The sequence below is a fragment of the Equus przewalskii genome, chromosome 24 (genome assembly GCF_037783145.1).
Source record: "Equus przewalskii isolate Varuska chromosome 24, EquPr2, whole genome shotgun sequence".
Classification (NCBI taxonomy): Eukaryota; Metazoa; Chordata; class Mammalia; order Perissodactyla; family Equidae; genus Equus; species Equus przewalskii.
In genome coordinates, this window is record NC_091854.1 from 4,174,619 (window position 1) to 4,197,348 (window position 22,730).

The window sequence follows — 22,730 nt, forward strand, 5'->3', positions numbered from 1 at the left end:
CCAGCTTGCTGTGTCAGGCAGCGTGAAGCCCAGCCTGCAAAAAGCCAGAGAGAGGTTTTGAAGTGATTGACCAAGTTATATGATTTGCAGGTGCTTTTGTGCACCATTTCCCTGGTTGGTGACTTATTTAGGAGGTGGGAAGGGCTTGAACCTAGACTGCAATTATGCCCTTGATTTTGAGTTTGGAAAGTAGCCAGGAAGGGGGTCATAACATGGTTTGGAATCCACAGGTGGCTTCCAATTTGTCTATAGAAAGAGAATTGAAGGGAAAACTCAGAAAGCATCTTAAATGACATTTGTGTAATCATATTTAATGGACAGGTGGCTCATTGTAGAATTTATTTAAAGTATGGCTATGTGTGTGCATACGTGTGTGTATTTCCTCAAAAACACACAGGCATTATTGAAATTGATGGCGTGTAGTCATTTTGGGCTCTAGCTGGCATGCAAGAAATAACAACGCCATAGCTGTTGCCACCTTCTTTGCCTCAAAAGAGGAAGAAATGAGCTTCTATTGTTAAAGCGACTCCTGTTGTCACTATTTCTCTCTCTCTCTCTCTCTCTTTTTCTTTCCCTGCTGCCAGTTATATAAAGCTATGTTTTAATTTTAAAAAGCAAAATAAAATAGAGAGCTATTTTAAGGCAAAATATTAAATACGAGAGTGATTTGCAGCTCTGAGTTTGTTATTTAAAATTAAACAGAGAGTCAGCATGTGGGTAGTGTAAATAGGCGAAGCTTTAGCTCTCCCTACAGGCTTTTGTTACAGTAGCTGTCTAAAAGGAAGAGAATGTCACAAGCTGAAAATCATCCCAAAGTGTTCATCAAAGAGAGTGATTTCCTTTGTCCAAGATGAAGTCATGAGCTGTTACCTGGGTTGGCAGCGAGATCGTGCAAATGCCTGCCGCCAATGACACTTTATCACATTATTGAGGCTACTGAGTCTTTTTCTTGTTCCTTTAGTGGTTCTCAGCTCTTTATTGAAAAAAAGAGGAGAATAATAGTAAAAACAACAACCACAACAAGAATGGAACAATGCTAGAAAAACCAGCGAGAAAAGCCGCTGCTGCTTTCCGGTTTGCCACAGTCTCTGCAGAACGTGGCTTTTGAGACTAAGGATTACACTGGGGCTGCTGATTCTGGGTTGGGCTCCATATTCACTCCAGATGGAATCACTGTGGGGTAATAATCTGTTAGCATAAGCCCTGGTTAAAAAACAAATTGATAGCAAAGATCCTCAGCAAACCTCTTAATATTAAAAAATAAAAACCAGCTTCACAAACACACTTTGGGCCATACCCCAAATCCAAAAGGGAAATTGTCCCCAGATATTTGTCAATGTTGCACCAGAGATGAACCAGATCAACAGTAATAATAATAATAGATGATAATAATTGGTAATCAACAATAATAATTGTGACAACTATCATTTATTCATTACTTGCTGTTGGCTACACATTCTGCTGAGTTATCTTATTTAGTTCTCAGAATAATGCAAAGATGTAGGTATGATTATTCTCTTTCATGGATGAGTGAGCCAATTCAGAAGTTAAGCCACTTGCCCAAGGTCACCCAGCAGAGTGAGGCTGGAGGCAGGGCTGAAACCCAGGACTGTCTGATTATGGAGCAAAGACCATTAACCACTCTGCTCTATTCTACTGTCTTGGTTAACAATTATGCTATACTGCCTCAGTTTTGTTTTTTAAGGAGATACTTCTACATATGACCTGACAGCAAAAATCAGTTCAGCAAACATTATTGCTTTTCAACAAGCACTTTTAGTATTTATGAAGTGCTAGAAATAGACAAGTATTTAATAGACACATAAAAGTTGCTAAGAGGAATCTGGCAATGAGAAACGTATGAAGTAGGACTATAGAATATGGATGAGTCAGATGAAGAAATGAGTCTAAAGAAGGTGAAGTGAAGTAAATTATTGAATTACACAGGCTATCCTGGCTAACAACACCACTGAGAAGGGGAAGGAGAGCAAAAGATGGCATTATGAGAGGAGCCAATATGGGGATAGACTGAAATGATGGATAATAGAAAAGAGACAAAGAAGGATTTTGTTCAGCTTTTTAGGACTTAGAAGTTAGGGAGAGGACCCAACATTCCAACATTCACTCATTCCATAAACATTCCTTGACTGCCAGGGATAAAAATAGTAAATGTTTCAAGCCTCCTGGTGGTAAAGATTGAGAGAAGAAAAACAGATATGTAAAGCAATAAAATGTCATGAGTGTCTATGACGGAACTTGTGCAAGATACAGTGAAGCAAAGAGCAAAGAGTAGTAAAAATTCCAGAGAAGAGAATGCCAATTAAGGTTTCATAGAAGAGGTAACAATTTAAAGATGGGGAAGCTTTTGCCAAGTGAACTGGGAAAGGGAGATGGGAGAAGAGAAATATTTAGGAGAGGCAACAGGATGTGCAAAGGCATGAGGACATGGGTTCTCGGGGAATCTGAATAGTTTCGAATGGCCGGATGAAGCATTAGAATTCAAGGGCACTGTGCACAGATGTAAGCCCAGAGACGTAAACAGACCAAGGTCACAAGGGTTTGTATGGGGAGCTAAGTTTGGACCCTATCCTGCTGGTGCGAAGTAGTCACTGAAGGTTACTATGGAAGATATTCATCTTTTAGAAATCACTGCCATGGCAGTGTGGCAGATGAGTAAGGGGGCGAAAGCTGGAGGCAGGGAGACAAGGTAGAGGCTGTGCAATGAATGGTTGTGATGGGGAGAGAAACAAGTGGATAAATGCAAGAGACCGAGCAGGTGGAATCTATGACTGCTTAGGTGCTGGGAGCGACTCTGTACCACATTTTGAAATTAAGCAATGGATTTTGGAATCATGCATAAAAGGATGACTCTGCTACTTCCAGATAGAAAGATAACAACTGGCTAATTTTACACAAATGCTATTTTTCAACTTCTGTACTGTTTTGTGGTTAATACAGCTCTTGGCTTAAAACATCTTTATTTCTTTAAATCTGTCCATGTCACAGAATCAGAATTTTAATGCTTAAAAGGAGACTTTATCATTTCTCTTGTTCTAGCTCCTGCCTCTGCTGCCCCATCCTATAGATAGATAATTTGAAGGTGAAGTGACTTGTCTAGAGCAATGCAGTCAGTTAGAGGCAGGACCATGACTAGAATAGGTGACACCCAAGCCTCATTCAATGCTCCTTAAACAAGGACAATAAGGTACATTTCTGCTTGGGTTCAATTCCAGGAAAGATTATGTCTATTCAGATAAGTTTTATGTTTCTCTTTTTCCCCCTAGCTTCCAGAAATTTTATATCCAAATTTATTATTCAAGTATTATAATTTGCTCTGCTTGAGTGACAGAAGGCGCCTATTCTCCCCTGTTCTATAAGAAAAGCTTTGTTCTATCTTATCTGTAAATGCCTTATCTTGCATTGCATTGTAAACTGCCCTTATGTCACCCTATGTCTTTTTGGATGCTGATGAGAATACAGATTATAAATAAATAAATTTATCAACAATTAGTTCCCTTCTAAGCAGGAACATAACTCTATATTTTGTCTTTATGCCCAACATTGGAATCATCATGAGATTTTGCGAGTTTGGAATATAACAATTTCAGAGGACTTTCCACAAGCAGTAGAAAAAGTCTGTTTAGGCTGAACAGTGAGAAGCATGCCTGGAATTGTGGAGCTGTAAAAGCTCTCCCAAAGCCGTGTTTGTCTTTGTCTGAAACATCGCCACACAAGCCTCTTCACACTAATGGCACTTGCTACGTATTTTGCCATCACAGCTTCTGCAGTCTCCCGCAGAGATTTTATTGGAAGATTATCTTGATAACTCGCTCATGCTTCCTTCTCTCCACCTTCAGTTCAAATATGTTTACTTGGATTAAATTAAAAAAACAAGAGGAAAGCGTGTGAAAGCATATAATCCCAGTTTTTAACTTATGCAAACTTAAGAAATCTGATAATATAACAATAGGAAAGGCATAGGAATTCTAGCCAGAATAAAAGCAAAGGAAAGCAGTCTTGCCAAGAAGATGTGATAAAAGATGCGACTTATCTGCTGGAGGCAGATGGGAACTTCTCTTGCAATACCTTAATTATATGGCTATGTTCTAGACTTGAGATTGGAAAACTTTCTCTTTTCTTGGGGCAGGAGGTGGGTGAGAACTAAGTTCTATTATAGGTTTAGAAAGGTTTACATTAAGTGGGACTGGCCATTCCAAGTGGAGCTCAATGAAAAGTTGTGTGAGAGGGACAGGCCTATATAACAGCCAGAGAAAGGGCAGAATAAATGAACAGCTTCATAAACAACATCGTGTGGTGAGTGTATTTTGTAAACCAATAGTCAGGACATGGGGTCTAATAAGTCTGGATGCATTTATGGTGGCAATGGAATGGAATATTTGAGATTAGAATTCCTTCTGGGATGTAAGGTCATTGTAACCATAATAAATATTAGTAGATTTGAGGTACAATGAATAATTAGATTCGCTTGAAAATTGTGTTCACTGTCTGCCACGTTTGCAGTTTGGATGGTAGCCTGAATTTCAAATTAAGTGGAAAGTATATCTTCATACCTTTAGTGCTTTTTCAACTTTTTTGATTGTGAATGACATCAATAAATACTTTTAATTTCACAACCCACTAAAAATACATACATACATACACATATAAAAGGGAAATGAATTTTCAGGAGAAATACTCTTACTAAATGTAATATATTTGGATTCTTTTTTATTCTATTCTTTTGCATTCTATTTTTTCAATTAGAATTCTGGTATGGGCCTCTAAATGAATTCCAAGACCCAGGAATGGGCTGCAACCAGCAGTTGGAAAACCACTGCTTAAGTTGACTGCTGTAAAATCAGCCAACTCGACCTGACTGAGAGAATCCATTTGAACCAAAAGGTAGAAAACTGAACAGATGTAGGATGATGCTACTTGATCATATGAAAGCAGATGGAAAGAAGTGTTTGATGTTGGGAAATTGCAGAGGGTAAATTCTTAGTGGGAGATTTATTAGCTTTTTGGTCCAGGAACCATCATTCTTAGAGTCAGTATTCTACTTGGTGGTAGAAAACCCAGAGAGAGGAGAGAAACAATGTTATTTTTCTAATAAAATATTGAGTTGCCATTAATACGATTTTCTATTGCAATTATAATCTGTTGTAAGCCTGCACTGCAGGGAGAGTCTAATTCTCTCTTGTGGAGAGCCTGGCATCCTGTTGGCAGCCAGTACATGTTTATTATCGGTAATAACAATAATAATACTAATAATGATAAGTTGACGATTAGAATCTCTTGCAGTAGCATCCTCAGCTAGGATTATCAGATCTCTTTTCCTGTAGTTTCCATTTTTACTTTCCACGGTTTATACTTCTTCCAGTCTTGAAAATACATCCCCTATTCCCCATCTGATTCAGTCTATTTGGCAAACATTAATGTTTTTGTGTGCTTTTTTTCCTTATGGACCTCAAAATTAAATGCCTTTCCATTTGTCTCCTTGTTCGTCTTTCTGAAATCACTGATGAGGTCAACACAGCTAAAGCAGAGAGATTCATTTGTTAACTGTTGCTTCAGAAGCCACACAGAGAGCACAGAAGCCCACAGACCATCATTTTATGTACACGGAGTGTATATTTTTATGTTTCTATAACAACATTACACTTATTCTTAATTTTTCCAAATTCTCAGTAATGAGCATAGTTTTTAAAATTAAGAAAAGGTGAAGTTTTCTATTTTTTAAACCAGTATGTGCTTACTTTCCAGACTTTACCAAATTTTATAATTTCAAATTGAGGCTCTAACTCCACAATGATATAAACAGAGGGAAGAAGGAGAGAAGTAACTACCTACCAGCAGGAGGGTAGGAATGCCAAAGGGATGGTTGTGAAGCAGGAAAGGGAAGAGAAACCTGATGATAAGGCAGGAGAGGGTGGCGGGAAGCAGGAGACAAAGGAGGGGATTTGCATGTGTCCCCAGCAATAGATAGACGATCCGAGTACCAATCCAGGGAGAAGAAAGTGGAAGAGGATGGGCCATGGTAATGGGTGTGCAATTCCAATTAAGGAGAAAGGAAAGGAGGAGCAGGAGAGATGGGGTCTTCTGACGGTGCAGTCTGGAGAGGAATTTCAAGCTGACAACATCTTTCATAACTAGCGGACTGAATTAGCAACCTTTTCCTTGCTTTAATTCAAACTTTTTTCCCTCTTAGGTTGATCATATGGATAAAATAATTTCAATTTCTTTACCTGAGTAAATATGCTCAAGAAATTTCACACAAAATTCAAGAAACTTCACACATTTTAGTTACGCTCAATGTGGCCATTCATTCCCACCGTACAACCAACTTTATTCCTAATTATTTTTACTAATGATGGCTTCGCCTTTTAGTATCATATTCAATGGAAATTCAGGTTATTAAGTGGAAGGAACACACTTCCTTTTATTTATTTATTTAAATATTTTATTTTTCCTTTTTCTCCCCAAAGCCCCCCAGTACATAGTTGTATATTCTTCGTTGTGGGTCCTTCTAGTTGTGGCATGTGGGACACTGCCTCAGCGGGGTGTGATGAGCAGTGCCATGTCCGCGCCCAGGATTCGAACCAATGAAACACTGGGCCGCCTGCAGCGGAGCAAGCGAACCTAACCACTTGGCCACGGGCCAGCCCCTATTTATTTTTTTATAGGATGGGTGTTATGACCCAAACCACTGTATGAATTGGAGGTAGTGTGGTGTGTGATGGTTAGGACAGCCCAGCTGCAACCTTGTCTTGATTACTGGCTAGTTATAGCCCTTTTACCAGTTTCTTCATCTGCAAAATGAAAATAATAATACCTACCTCATAGGGTTATTTTGGGGATTAAAATGCAATGGTGAATGGAAGGCACTTAGCACAACTTGCTTGGTATATTTTAAGGGCCTGGCAAAATGGTATTTTATTATACATTCCTGAGAAGATTGTGTGGGGAGGTGCATATTAAGATAGAAGAAACAGGTAGGAGACCAGGGTCTATTTTACTTCTTATGTCAGGTAGCATCACAGACACGCGTGCATCATGGCTTCTGTCTCATGTCTCCAATAAGGAGTGCTGAGGGGGTTACAGGTAGAGAGGAATGAGCAGTCACTGATCATATGCAACATCTCCATCCCCGCTTTCTCATACCCGCTAGATATGAAAAGCAGAGTTAAACACCATGACATCCGCTGCTCTTTATGTTAAATAAACCAAGACCTTCCATAAATTAAAATGATTTTCTTATGCAGTCTGACACAGGGTTATCCAATTTGCCAGAGAGGTGCAACTGATTCTGCTGTAGGGGGAAAGTGCAGGTGGGCTGTGTTCAAAGATGCAAGAACCATGTCAAAAAAATAAAAGCCCCTCTTGGTTTAGTAAATGCATTTTCTTAGGCCTTAATCAACTCAGAATGGAAAAAGGTTAATTGACAACATGATACTTGTCTAATGCTGTCCTGAGCATTGCACTCAGGCAGATGTGTGAGACAGGGATCCTGCTGTGCTGACAAGGATGATTATTATAACTGACTCTTTTTGCCCTCAAGGATGTGTAGCTTCTAGAAGCTTTTCACCCTGGAATCTCACTGTTGTGCTAGAGCCAATTCAAGGAGGGTTGTAAAACCAGAAAGCCACAGGACTACACAGTTTACATTTATTTTGAGCATGTTGAGGCAAGACCACAGATTGATGCTAATCCTAAATTTTGTGGCAGAAATTCCACTTTGCATTTATAACTTTCATTTACTGAGCCCTTAATCATGTGCTGGGTAATCTACTAAGAGTCTGGCCCCTGCCTCTTGTTCTATTCCCATAGTGATTCAGTGAGGTAGGTGTTAGTCAACAGACACAAATAACGAGACTGAGACCACCACCATGCTGTCATTGCACCGCACTTTCAGTTTCTCAAAGCACTTGGTAATATCATATGCTAACCCAAACTTTTCTTTTCCCTGGATGGCTGAGTCTTTTACTGATAAAACAGTGTCTTAGACACAGTGTCTGACTCAGCTCAGAAAGTAGAAAACGATTCCTTCAACTTGTTGTGATTACATCCATTGGGACTGCAGGTGAAGGGTAGCTACTTGACTTCCAAACTGAAGAGGATGAAGAGGTTGGAGAAATCCAACCTTTGTTTCCCTAACTCTTGGGAGTAGGACTGAAATTCACCGGGACTGTCAACAGATTTGACATGGAGCTTAGAGGAGATGGTAGTCTTGTCTCTGAATGTCTGATAGTTGAAATGAGAAGAATAAACCAAATAGCAAAGCCATACATGAATATGCACATTGAAGTGACACAGATTGCCTTTCATAAATCAGTCTCTGCCCATTCGCAGATAAACATTTAAACATTCTTATTTGGAAAAGCTTGGGTCCTACTGGAAAGTAGGGAATAATTGTGATTCTTTCAAAGACAGTAGGACTGTTAGCTGTCATTTAAACCAAACAGAATAACAAAGGCCCTTTTTAAGTGAGCATTAGTTTTATTTTCATAGTTATTAGAGCAAGGCTCTTAAAACCCAAATGTCTCACAAGTACTTTCTAATGCGTTTATTGCTTTGTTTATTCTGCTCAGAGCAAGTCAGGGGGCAATTTGGAATTTGCATCATTAAAAATCTTTTTTGAAAGTATGTTGGCATTTTGGTTGCTGGTTTTGAAGGATGTTCAACAGCTCTCTTAATGTGGGTGGTGGTCATCTGTCCCTATGCCAGAGACACAAGTCATCGTGCACATTCCAGTACAGGTTGTCACACATACAGACACATCTCCCTATAGCAACATGCCTGCCTTCCTCAAATACACATTCGTTGTGGTTATTTAGATCCCTTTCACCTAATCATTTCTAGATGCTACTTTCAGATATATCACACGTCACTCATTTGGTCCACCTGTAGGTCTTTCTAATCACCATGTGGATAATTATTCTTAAACATTTCCACTTTTAAGTCAGATTTATCTTTTTTTCTTCTCTCTTCTTTTCTCCAACATAGCAGTGATGAACTCCCATGTGTCCCTCATACAACTGGATGTATCTCCCAGAGTGACCCGCTTTCCTCATGTACTCTTCCATCAACCATTTTCAGAGTTCCCTTTAGACAGACTAAAGGGCTCCTCCAGGTGACAAAAGATAACCAGGAACACAGAAGAAGGCAAATGCATACCAAGATGCATAAAATTGTCATTGGTGAGAAGATTAGAGGGATTGTATTTGCAACTTCATTGTCTCTTGATTTGAACACACGGTCTTGTATAGCATATATTTTTCAGATCTTAATAAATTCCTTGGAGTATATTAAGAGTTACACTATCGTTCTCTAAGTTTTCATCACTGGATAATGGAGACTGTTGGTTGTCAGGCGACTTTACTCTCAGGTCTTGGGAGGAACAGAACTGAAGAGAAAATATCACCCATAATGGAAGATCTGTCACCAAAGCCCTAAGAACCAGGACAAGTGGCCAAGTCATATACATTCTCTGAGGCACAGTTTCCTCAGAAAATATACACATACATACATACATGCATAAGAAAACAAACAATAAATAACAAACTCTGTGTGTGTGTGTGGGGGGGCAAAGCAAAAATTGCAGTGGACCAAGTTAAACAGGCGAGAAAGCCTTTATTCAGGGCTACAGCGATCGTGGGGAGAGAGAGCAGTCTGAACTCAACTCTGTCGAAAGGAAGCGTGGGCGAGATTTTGAGTTGGGGTGGGGGCGATCACAGGCCATCTGCGTTTGCTAATTGGCCTTATCCAAAGGAAAGGTAAACTTTCTTATATCTTCATGACAGGAGGTAGTCTTATGACTTAGAGCAAGGCACGCCCTGAAGTTAGGCTCCTACCCTCCCACAGAAACTGGCAAATAGGGGACCTGTTTCCCTTGATGTTTACATTTCAAAGAGGTGCCTCCAGGTCCTTGAGAAAGACATTTTTGGGTTGTAAAATTGGTGACAGTCTTTTAAAAAGATTTACATCTCAAAAGGGCAGACAAAGAATTTACAATGACAAATTTTCTAAAGTAAATGTTCTAAGAAAGGAGTGGTCTGGGCCTAGAGTGGAGAAACCTATCTGAAGTTTAGTCATGCTGAGGGGAACATTAAGGCCCTTGTGGTAGTGTGTATGTGTGAATGTGGGAAAGGAAGGTTGTGGACAAGATCAGATGCCCTTGTCCATTCTGAGCTTTGATTTCAATAAGCCCCCTGTGTGTTGGGATAAAGTGTGACGAAAACCAGAGAAAAAGCAGTCCTTTTGTGCATAGTGCGGACAAAGCGAAGCCCTGAGGGGGTAGGACCTCCATCTTGCCCTGGACCATTCAGGTGACCTCTTGCTGTCTCCCTGAGGCATCTCCACTACCCACCACAGCACAGGCACTCTCAGTCCTGCGTATGTGGCCTAGCACGGAGGAAAGCTGTAGGGACTGAAGCGAAATATGGCCTTGTTGCTTTGAGTGCAGCAGCAGCATCATCTGAGGAACTTGTTAGACATGTGAACACTCAGGCCTCATCCTAGACCCAGTGAATCAGAATCTGTATGACAACAAAATGCTTAGGTGATTTGCAGGTACACTAATATTTTGGAATAGAGTATCCTATAAAGAGAATCTGGCAGGGAGTGGCACATCCATGACACTTAGATTAAGTGAGAAAAACAGAGAATTCAGTGAAATGTCCATACCCAAGGTGGCTACCACTATGCCAAAAAGTTACTGTCTTGAGGGACAAGCCATCTTCCTCAGATTAAGAATTTTGAACCAGTTTGGGGAACTTTACCCTCCTTGTCACAGATAACTGGCAATTTTACTTTTCCAAATTTGTTCTCTGGCCTCCTGGCCCCTCATTAGCACCTTCTCTCCCCACTCTGCCACTGCTGGCGCCTAGAATTCTTCCCCTTCGCTACCCTCAGTGCTGCTGAGGCCCTTGCGCACCACATTAGCCTCTGCTCATTAAGGACCTGCCCAGGTCCTGACATCTGGATTCCGGCACACATTATTTGTTATTCAGATTCATCCACTCCTTCCAGAGAGCAGCCTGAGTTTTCGAAAGAGCATAAATTCATAACAGAATTAAGATGAGTTTAGTGTGATACTATGGATAACAGGAGACAAATCCTGGGACGTGAGAAATGCTAATTTCAGCTGGCGCTGTGAAAGCAGAGACTCTGCTTTAGCCCAGAGATATTTGCAATGAAGAACAAGCCGCTGAGCAGACAGCGCTCACTCCCTCCGCTCCCAGCACCCCGTGGCTCAGCTCTCCTTTTTATTTCTATTTTCTCCCTCCACTAAAAACACCTTCCCTGGTGCCCAGCTCCCGCTCAAGGCCAACACCCTGACAGACAAGCAATCTCACAGTACCTGGGGGGAAAAAAGCTGTTTTAACTAAAATAGATCAGCCGGAATATTTTCTTTGACAATGCTCTCTTCGTGCAGTTATACCTCTCCTACACGCTGCCCAAGGGGATGAAAATGGGAGCCAGCAGGGAATTCACATGTGAGTCATCTCTCAGCGACTCTGCTCCTAGGGATTGCTGACGCCATGTCTCACTGCAAACGTGTCTCCCCCATTTTTCCTGAATTTATTGTACAGCAGAGAACACTGCAATGGGAGTCAGGAGGTGGGGTTCTTCTCCCAGTTTTGACAGGTCCTCACTGTTTGGCCTTGATCTTTGACCTACCCTTTCAGTGCCTCAGTGTCTTCATCCATTCAATGACAAGTTGGACTAGACCAGTGGTTCTTAGCCATGACTACCCATTAGAATCATCTAAGGATCTGAAAAAGCAAAACAAAACAAGAAAAAGCTAATGCTGGAGCTCTACCCTCCCCCCCAACTCCATCAATTAATCAGAATCTGTGCACAGGGCTCTGGCACTGGTATGTATTTTTAAAGCTTCTAGGATGTTTCTTAACATGCAGGTAAGATTTAGAACCACTGAACTAGGATCCTCGCTAAATATGTGTGTGAGGACCAGCAGCATCAGCATCAATCTGGGAGCTGGATATGAAATTCAGAATCTAGGGCCTCACCTCATACAACTGAATCTGCTTTATGGCAACATTCCCAGGTGATCCATAGACGCATTCAAGCCTGAAAAGCAGGTCTCCAAGCTCCCTTTCGGCTCTGCCTCATAATATATGGATTGTGATTTCATTTTAATCACCTTTACAGATTTTGCTGGCTCTTTCTTTTATTTAATCATTATTTCTTGAGCATCTACGTTATAGTGGGAACTATAAGAGGGGCTAAGGATGAAAAGTAAACAAGAAAGATGTGTTATCTACCATCACAGAGCTTCAATCACTGGGGGAAGCTAGATCCTAGCTAAGTTATCACATAGGGTGATGTGTGTGAGGACAGAGAAAATAGCGGGAGTTATGAAAGCACCCACTAGTCAAGAATGAGATTGCCTGGGCCAGGGAAGACCTTCCTGAAAAACAAAGTTTAAGCTTTGTGACTAGTGCATCCTGTGAAATTATTGAGCTGGTTTTTTGTGTGTACATAATCATGATTTCTGGAAGAGCACAGGCTGACATTGAGCTCTCTTTGCATTTATATCTTTGGGCAACTTTCAGAATTAACTCTGAGTTCACTGCAATTTAGCAGTTACCCTTTGAAACTGTTCTCACTGAGTCTACCCATGACCTCCTCGTTGCAAACCTGGTACTATCTTTCTAAGTCAAATCTTGCTGATCTATAGCTTTTAATAATAATAACTGGGGAACTGGGGATCTGGAAGAACAAAGCAGGGAATGAGGGGAAGCTAAGGTGCATTATTGAACTGGCTACTGCTGTGGGCAACGGGTACTCAGTCCCACTGAGGACCCGCTGAGGAATCATGTACAATGCCATGTCTGCCCAAGACATGGAAGAGGAAGTAATCACCCGTCAGCTCCCATCCTCACTGGTTAAGCCTTTAGGGCAGTGTTAATTCTCTTACACTTTCAAGAGCAAGGATTAAAAAAAATAGACTTGTAGCCTCCATTGGAAGACACAATTTAGTGGGAGACATAGTCAAGAAATGCCATGTGTAAAATCCAGGGTAGTAAATGGGAATGCTAAAGATAAGTTTATAAAGTGAGAAGAAAGTTTCCACAAAGGCATCAGGAAAGCTTCATGGAGAAACCGTTTCTTGAATTGATGAGTATGAGTCCTTGAGACTGAAAAAAAATGGGAGTTCGTTCCAAGAAAAAAGAGCAATGTATACACAGGCCAGGATGTGGAAAGCCCTATTGGGAACAGCTAGAAGTTCTCTGCAGGTGGGATGTAATGTTTTTATGGCCAATGAGGAGATGATGAAGCCAGATCCAGAAAGGCTTCTGCACTCTTACTGTTTGCTCAGAACCTTAACGTGGGAGAATGAGGCTTTGGGTCGCTGGACAGCAAGTCCCCAACAAATCAAGTCTTTTAACAAAAACTTATTTGGTTCCAAGTGGGGGTATGGGAATAAAACTCTAATCATATGATTCTTTAAACTTCCATTCAGCAAATTTATAATTATGAAAATGTCTTGAGTTAGCAACCTCTACTTTACATTTTCCCTCAACGTTGTTTCGAGCAATTCCACAAAATAGAGAAAAAAGTTAATTAGAACATAAAGTGGGAAAAGTTTAATTCCTTTTTTCAATAAAGAGCTGGCTGCAGTTTATACAGGCTTAACTATAATTCTATTTTGCGACTAACAATAATTGCTCATGAATAATTACAGAATAGAAATGTGAAAAATGTCTAATTAGAAAATAAACAAATCCCCCAAATTAGGTATTTATTATTGCAATTAGGTATTATTAGACCCAATAATGACATGATGGCAACACAAGATATTAATGAATACATGATTAGCCCTTGAATGTATTTTGTTACGTCAGAAATAAATTTGACATTTTCATGAAGACATTTAGTTGAAACTGTTATTGCCAATGTAAACAATCTAGGGCAATAACTCCACATTTTAGTTACTACATTACTCATGCATCCAATTAAAAGCAGAATTTTGTGCTATGATGAGCACAGATCTGTCTTGGTTAATTGAAAGGTGAAATACCTTGAGAAATGGTGATGGCGTGTGGAGTCACCCTGCTACGTCCTGATTTTACAGGAAAAGCATCTTGAATATTTTGTTAGCTCGGAGAAACAATGGAGGCTACCAATCTTCTTTGAGGAAAGGTTTAATTAAGAAGAGAAATTTAATAAGCCTTTAAAAAGGCATTTTAAAACTTTGTGGTTGCCGTGATAGTCTGGAATTATGTCATACGTAACTCTCAGTCTTAGTTTAAGGATTAGTGTATGACTTTAAGTTAAGTTTTTGGTGAGCTAGAAATACAGGAGGGAGACTGGCACGGCCCACGGCCTTACAGGCTCTGTGAATGTCCCTTCGCAAACTTTTGGGTTTCAGTGATGTGGCAATTGGTCTGCACTCACACTGAAGTACACACTTCAGTACACAGCTGTCTGGTGGGACCTGGCTCGCACAGTGACGGCAGGGCTCTCTGAACCTCCCCCCCTCCAAGAGTCCTTTCAGGAGTGAGGTTAGATTAAATTTCTGGTGAGGTTTGGGGTCCTAAGATTTGGTTCCCAAGACACTACTTGAACCTCCACCTTAGCTCATATTCTCCAGGGCTCTTGGAATCAACTCCATACTGACCAGGGCCACAACGACCTGGAGCACATGCCATTGGCTGATCCACAAGAGAATCAGCCTCTCAGGCAGCTAGGAAATCTTGCTAAGGTGATCAAGGTCCCGTACTTATGGATTTTGTTCAGTATGAATTTTTTTCTAAATTGGAAGAGCTGAAATTAGCTGGAATGGGAAATAAGAGAGAAGAGAATTGGGTGTTTTATGGGACAGGTACATGGAGGAAGGGAACATTCGGATTTATAGCTCCTGGTGAGATATTTATTATAAGAACATCTTACTGTTAAATGTTACTTAGGTGATGCCCTTTGGCTGGGCACATGACACCACTTGCCGAGGAGTCTACATTTTGAACCTGACTCTGAATCCTCTAGGAATCTTAAGAACGTGGTGGAGATTAAATTTTGGACTGGAAAAATGCACTTAAGACCTGTAGCTGTTTGGAGGGTTTGTGGACATGCGTGTGGGGAGTGAAAAGTGAAGAAAATGCATCTTCTGTGCTCGGACACAGGTCAGCTTCTAGCTGAGGGAAGGGAGAAAAGAGAAGTACCGTTACGTGTCGGCTACTGTGATTATCTCATTTACTTTTCACAACTGTATGAATTTGGCCTTATCATGTTTTACAGATTAGGAATTTAGAGAAACTAAGACACTTGTGCAAATTCAGACATTTAGTGACCGTCAAAGTAGAGAAGTAATGCGATGTTTATCTGAGTCAGTAAATTCAAGCTCTTCCCCATAGTAGGCTACCTCCTAAGAAAGGAAGCAGGTATACTTAGGATTTACCTGACTTTCTTAACACTTAGAGAGACTTCAGACCTATTTCATCCATATAATAGGTCTTCACAGAATGATGGAAATATCCTGCGCTCAGACTAGCCATTTGCAGAGTCTGATGGGGAATTGCTGTTTCCTTCATCAATGTTAGACATGTTTCAGACTTCACATCTGCTGGTGCTTGTTTAGGCTTGTTTGTTAGAGTTCTAAGAAAAGAGTTGAGAGCATGGGCTCTAGAATCGCATAAACCTTGATTTGCATCTATTCTTCTCCACTGGCAGAGCTCTGTTACCTTGAGTAAGTTACTTAACCTCTCTTAGTCTCAGTTTCTTAATCTGTAAAATGGGAATGAGATAAAATAATGAATGCACAGTATACATGGCTGGTGCTCAACAAATACATGAAAATGACAAATAAGAGAAAATGCTTTTACAACACTATTTGTCAAAACAAAAAATAGAAAATACCAGCCTTTTAAACCTCACCATTAGGTTTTTCTGACCTGTATTTTACAGCCTAGAGACAACTTTAGCAGGTTACCTGCAGTGATCTGGGAACTACAGGATAGCAGAGAAGCTCAAATATATCCAGCATGGAAACAGAACAAATTGTGGCTTAAGGACACCACCTCTTCTTGCTGATCATTTCCTTAATTCAAACTCTTTCAAATCCAACTACACTTCACATTTTCCAGTTGCATGTTGAGGTGCATAGTTATAAAATGAATTTTAATTGGTGAAACGAAGATAGCGAGATTTTATCTTGTTTTTCATGCCTTATCAACAAATCTGAATACCGCTCATATATTACTGCATGATCTAACTGGAACTGGCAACCTATGTACAAACCCTCAACGGATGGAGGAGAGAGTGAAAAATAATGGCTTTGTTAATTAATCTGAGAGGGATAGGAACACTTGTCCTCTGTTTGGACCTCTGTTTCCAATGATGACTGTCACCCTGCACAAAGGACCCTTTATTTCCCTCAGAATTGACTACTGAGAGAGTCCACTGCAAGAAACCCTTGGGGAATTAAAGGCCAGAAAAGCAGAGACAGCACCTGTGGGCTCCTTCCCAGTGTCTTGCTCACCTAGCCCTGTGGCAGCAGGCTCTCTACCAGGGCAGAACTGAGCTTTCATTTTCTCCACATAACTGTTGTTTATGAGGCCTGCATTTCTAATTCACTCTCTGGCCTTTTGACCTAATGAGAAAGATACTCTTCTGAGTGAATGACTCTGAGGCTTGAACGAACACACAACCACAGTTAAAGAACTAACGCGTGTGTGTGTGTATGTATGCACGTGAACACAGCAGTGCTAGCGTTGAATCGTGAAGTGGTCTCCCTCAATCCCACGTTAGAATATTCTCTTGGGCATGAAAAAATGAAATCCGTTTTTTTCTTCCAGGAAAATCTATTAGTTGTTCTTTCCCAGTTTCTTCAGCTTTGAAACAAGTAACTGTGTAGAGAAAAGTCCTGGAACTAGGGGCTCTATGTGATCTGTCCGCTGAGCAGGATGCGGGAAATAGGACATGAGGGATCTGGAGCTTAAGTGTAGTGAACTCCAGAGAATAGTAGCAAAGAATCACAGTGCCCACAAGCCGGCTACACAAAGAACAGGTCATTGGCTTCTGCCCTGCAATTCACGGTAACCGCCAGCAATATTTCTACATAGGGGAACACGCTTTACACGACAGCTCTCTTTGCAGGAAATCTCCATCCTGGGGAGTTGAAATTGCATTAGGATTACTTCTCTGCAAGCACACTGACACCAATATGCAATATGTGGTATAAGAAACCAAAAAGTCATTAATCTAAGCAGGAACTTAAACAATTGCATCTAACTCTAGAAGAATTCCACTGAATTAGAATGCGTTTCTAAACTAAAATTGCTTTGACTGAATTCAACCTTGCAAATAAAGATTTAATTTAGCAAAACAATCAGATTTAAATGTAAATGACCCACTCCCCCCTTTATTCCAATTTTTTAACTGGAATCTTTGGAATGAAATAAATATATTCACTCGTTCATCCATCCATTCATTCACTATTTATTGAGGACCCATTCAGGGCCATGCATTATTCTAGGGATTAGGATTAGAAATGTGAATAAAATTATGATCCCTAACTTCAAGGAGTGTGCAGTCTAGCGGTAGGGCTAAACGAGGAGTCAGAGCATTGTAACACAGTTAAGGCTTGAACAAAGACATTGGGAATAAAAGACACTAGTTCACTTGGCTTCTCAGTTTATTGAATTTTGATTCTGTGCAGCAAGTGTCTGTAAGTGAGGGTGCCCGCCTCGGTTGATCTACAATCTAGATTTAGACAGGATAAGAGAGTGCCAACCAATATTGGGCCGTCTTTCCTAGAAGGAAATGTGCTTTCAGGAACATTTCAACTGGACTTGACCTAGAATTCCTCATTATATTAATAACCGGCTCTGGAATAGATGTCACACTTCAGCCCCTGCCCACCTTCCATGAGAAAGCGACTTGCTCGTGACTTTACATTCATAAATACGCTCACAATGCCAAGGGATGTTTTTTTCTTCCATCAATTCATTAGATCTGCTCACATGAATTATTTATATGCAGTGCTAAAAATGATTCTGAAACATTACAAGAATTCAATATCAGTTTTCACAGTGGGATTTCATCATTTTAGCATTGCAGCATGGTAGCCTAATGCAATACTAATAGGATATGGTGCTAATAGGGTACAACGAGAATTCTCTCTAATATGCAAACATTTCCATGTTGTCTTATTATTTCTTTTAAGTTAATATGCTATGGTGATAATATGATGAAATGAATTAGCTTCATATCATTGTCTGCATGAGTTGTGCATATTAACGGCATCTTTCTTCCCCCACCCCTTTGAATTCACTTGGAATGAGCTTGAAGACTTACCCTGTAGTTATGCTTATGTTAATGAGGCTGTTTTGTAGGAAACATCCCTGCCGTTGCTTAGCCAGCTGGAGAAACAATAGATGCGTATCCTTTCTCTTCGGAATGGAATGTTTTCTGGCCTCCCTTCAAAGGGTCTATCTCCATCAGGCTGCTTTAGTATTCTCTACTTGTTCACAATCTCAATCCATCCATGTGTTAGACATTTTACCAGCAACATTTAACCAGATTGTATATTTCTATTAGATACGAAGCAAATCTTTTCCAAGAGAAACTGGATGCATGGCCAACTGGCCCAATGTTTTGGAATATTTAAACACACACACACACACTCACACACACAAACCTACATGCATATATACATGAAATGCGTAGAAATATACACATATTTGTGTGTGTGGGTTATGTATAGACATGTTTACATGTGTATACAGACATATACATATGTGCTGCTTTGTTTTTGTGTGTAAATGATTTAAAAGTTTATGGAACCCATGCCATAACCAGCATTTCTTTTCTGGCTGTTAAATCCTGGGTGGATTAGGTCCAGTGAGTATGAATCCTCCAGATTTCAGTGTTTATTCATTTTCAGATATATAACCAAAAGCCAGATGCTTATCCAAATCTTAGCTGACATTTGCAAATCATGAATTTCTCACCCAAACCTGTGTGACCTTTCCTCTTGAGTTGCCATCAGGTTCAACTAATTCAGTTTCAGAAATCCCAGATGTCAACGTTCTCAGGAGACTTCTAAAGCCCCTTCTTATCCTTTCAGTCAAGTTGCTCCAAAAGGTACCTTAATGATGATCAGGGACACTGCTCGGCCATATGGTGCCTTGGTGCAAGTTAGCAAAAGGTGCCTCCTTGGACCAGCACAACCTCTCAGGAGACAGTATGGCAAGTGGCACTGGGCCGGATTTCTGCTTTCTCTTGCTCATTTAGATAGGTTCTCTTGGGCTGCAACTCCAGTGATATTTTGTCCTTCTCTTTTAGGAACAGCTCCCATGGGAAAGTTTCCATCTTAATGGAAGCTTGGGGTTATACAACAAGCAATCTACATTCTGATACTGACTAGCTGTGTGACTTAAAGCAAGGCTCTTAACCTGTCTGTGGCTCAGTTTATTCATTTGCAAAATGAAAGAGTAAAATGATCTCTGTTGCCCTCCAACTCTGCACACGAGGATCGAGGATCGGTGATTGAACAATGAGAAATCTCTTCACCATTTTAATGGGAGAAGTGATTACTAAGTTTCTGCATTTGGCTGGGGAGAGAGGATAATATGAGAGAAAAAAAAAGTTATGGACCCTGAAGGAAAATAACGTGGGTAACTTAAATATTAGGGTTTGGATTCTAGGCTTTCAATAGGATTGTGTGTAGATCATAGGTTTTCTTAATAAAAGAAGTTACTAAGAAAAATGTAGGTTTGTTATGCATCTGTAAGATGCAAATTCTGGCACATATCAGCGGGTTGATTATTCAGTTGAAGTCGAATATGCAGCATTTGAAAGACCTTAGTAAAATGTATGTCTTAGGAACTTGTAATATAGCCCCTGGTTATTGGAATTAAATATTGGAGTTAGTTGTCCAGATAACAGGACAAAGGCGGATAGTTTAGTGAAAGTACTCCTAAGGGCTCTGATAACAGGAAAAACAGTGCCAGATATCCCTTACTCTGCATCAACTGTGAACATATATTTGGGCCCTTTTATCTACATTCACTAAAGAAAGAATCAGATTTACTCTGAGTTGCTAGGAAAGACTTCCTGTTTGTATATCACATTTGAAAATGGAGATTAAAGGAATAGTATTTGGAGAGAGTCAATCAATTCACATTTGAACAATTCAATTTCTTTAGCAGACCATTATTTCTTTGAAAGTTGGAGTTATTTCTTTCTAATTTTATACTTCTCTTCCTTTCCCTACTAAGCAGATGGCCTTTTGGTGGCTCTGTAGCCAGTCTTTGGTTTGTCTGGTGTAACTGCATCTTTGCCTTTCTTCACGGTTCCCTATTAAGGTAGCTAGCTTTAATTGAGGTTAGAAATGTACTCAGTATGTGCAACATCACTTAAAAATGAACTTTTATTGTAGCATTGATAAAAACTTTCTAGGCTTAAGAATGTCATCAACGAAGAGTCTGGTGCTTCTTTAATTATCCGATTTCCAAAGCTATAGTACATAATTCCTTGTATAATCAGAGCTTAAATCCTGAAGAAACTCATATGGGTGACATTTCCTCTCAATTTTGAATGGGGATTATTTTAAGAGGATACAGACCTTAGAAATATTTCAATGGAGCTGATATTTAAAGCATATTTAGTGGCATTTATGTTTTAATCTGCTTATTGACTAGGCATTAAAGAGAGCTGTTAGTATTTTAGCAGTGATTAAAAGGACCAAAAATTGTTAGCTATAATGAGCAAGGCAGTATTTCCAGAATATGGGGCTAATAATTTTTTTCATTTAGAAAGTGGTGCAGCCTCTTCCCAGTGAAGCATTATCATCTGAAGGATTATTTGGACTTTATATTTACATTATTTGGATTTTCTTTTGCCACTGGGACAAGGAACTCCATTTCGAGACCAAGTCTTTCAAATTATATAAACGTACAGAGATTTGATGAATTCTATTGTTGCGCCACTTTCTTATTTTACATATCATCAACAGGAGCAGCAGCAGTAACGGCAAGTAATTATGAAAGCAAAAATAACTAACCTTTACCCAGGGCCAATGGGAGGCTATGTGCAAGGTCCAAGGGATACCAAGATGGAAAAAACAGTTTCTTCTCTCAAGGAACTTCCACACCAAGTTGTCATATTGTAGTACAAAACCTGGTGTACCTAGGCACTCAACATTAATTTAAGAAGTGAAAGATTTGGCCCCGGTCATCAGGGCAGTTTATTAAAAAACTGACGTCCTCATGGTTAAAGTTCTACATGCTGCCCTTCAGTGGCCTGGGTTCAGTGCCCGGGCCTGGAAACACACCACTCGTCTGTCAGTAGCCATGCTCTGGCAGCGGCTCACAAAGAAGAACTAGAAGGGCTTGTCACTAAACTATACAGCTGAGTACTGGGGCTTTGAGGAGGGAAAAAAAAGAGAGGAAGATTGGCAACAGATGTTAGCTCAGGGCAGATCTTTCCCAGCAAAAAAAAAAAAACAAAAAACAAAACAAACTAGTCTAGATACCATAAGAATTCCTTATTAAATGATTACTAACTTGACAATCAGCTATTACAATCTACTCTTTTTGGGCTATGTTTGCATAGTGACAAAACATCCATCGGATCAGTGACATTAGAGAAACAATAGTCAAACTGTTTTTTGATAATTCTTATATGAAATAATAGATCATTTAGTAGGCTGCTGTGTTTTTCAATTTGTTTTGTTGCAACATTAAAAAAATACAGAAAAGAATAAACGGAAGTTACCAAAAGCAAAGAGCAGAGCTTTATCATGAAAAACAAGAGTTTTTCTTGAGCTGTGATGTGTGGATCTTGATCAGTGCTAAATATACGACCAAAGCTCCTTTTTAAAATTTTCTGTTGGTACTGTTCACCCCAGACAATAAGGTGAGGTTTCTGAAAATTATACATATTTAAATTTAGCCTGTTTTTCACCTGCAAACCATTGATTCAGTTTTACATCAAATCCTTAGTGGTACCAAAGTAGATTTAATTTAATTTTCTTAGCTGTTTTTTTTTTTAAATGTTGCATATTAGTGAAGAAAATTTATTCCTTTGTATGTGAATCAATTTCTTTTAAACACAGAAAGCATCCCCTGGCTATTTCTTTTCCAAAGAACATCAGCAAAATCCAAAATGAACACTTATAAGTAATTTGGATATGAATCTAAAGGAATAATAGCTGTAATAGTCTTTCTGTGAATATTGTTATAAAGTAAAATTAAGTAAATTGATGCAAGAAGTGAATGAGAGAACACAGAATAAGTCCAATGAGCAGGGTCTGCACATCAGCATCTTTACCAAGAGACTATCTCTTTCATCTCATCCAATTTCTATTCTAGATGTAGTAAGCAAGTACCACCTATGACCACAAAAAAGTGGCATTCCTTGGACAATGAACACTACTTAGTCACCAAGAGGCCAGGACCCAAAGTAGAATTAAGGCTGTGAGGAGCTGGGATGTTAATTTCAGATAGAGGCAGGTTGGGTTAAGCTGGAAAGCTTCCTTTTTGCTTTGTTTTTACATTCTATCTTTTCTTTCCTCCGTGAAAAATTGTCAACAAAAAATTAAACTCACATGAGCTTTCAAAATAATGGAAGAGATTAAAGATAACAGCTGAGATATATCTGCATTTCTTTCTCATAAATTATGAGCACTATTGAGAAATCCTCTTTTTCATTTGGTCTGAGGTTACTCATAAATGTTGTGTAGCAAGCTCTACTTAAACATTTAT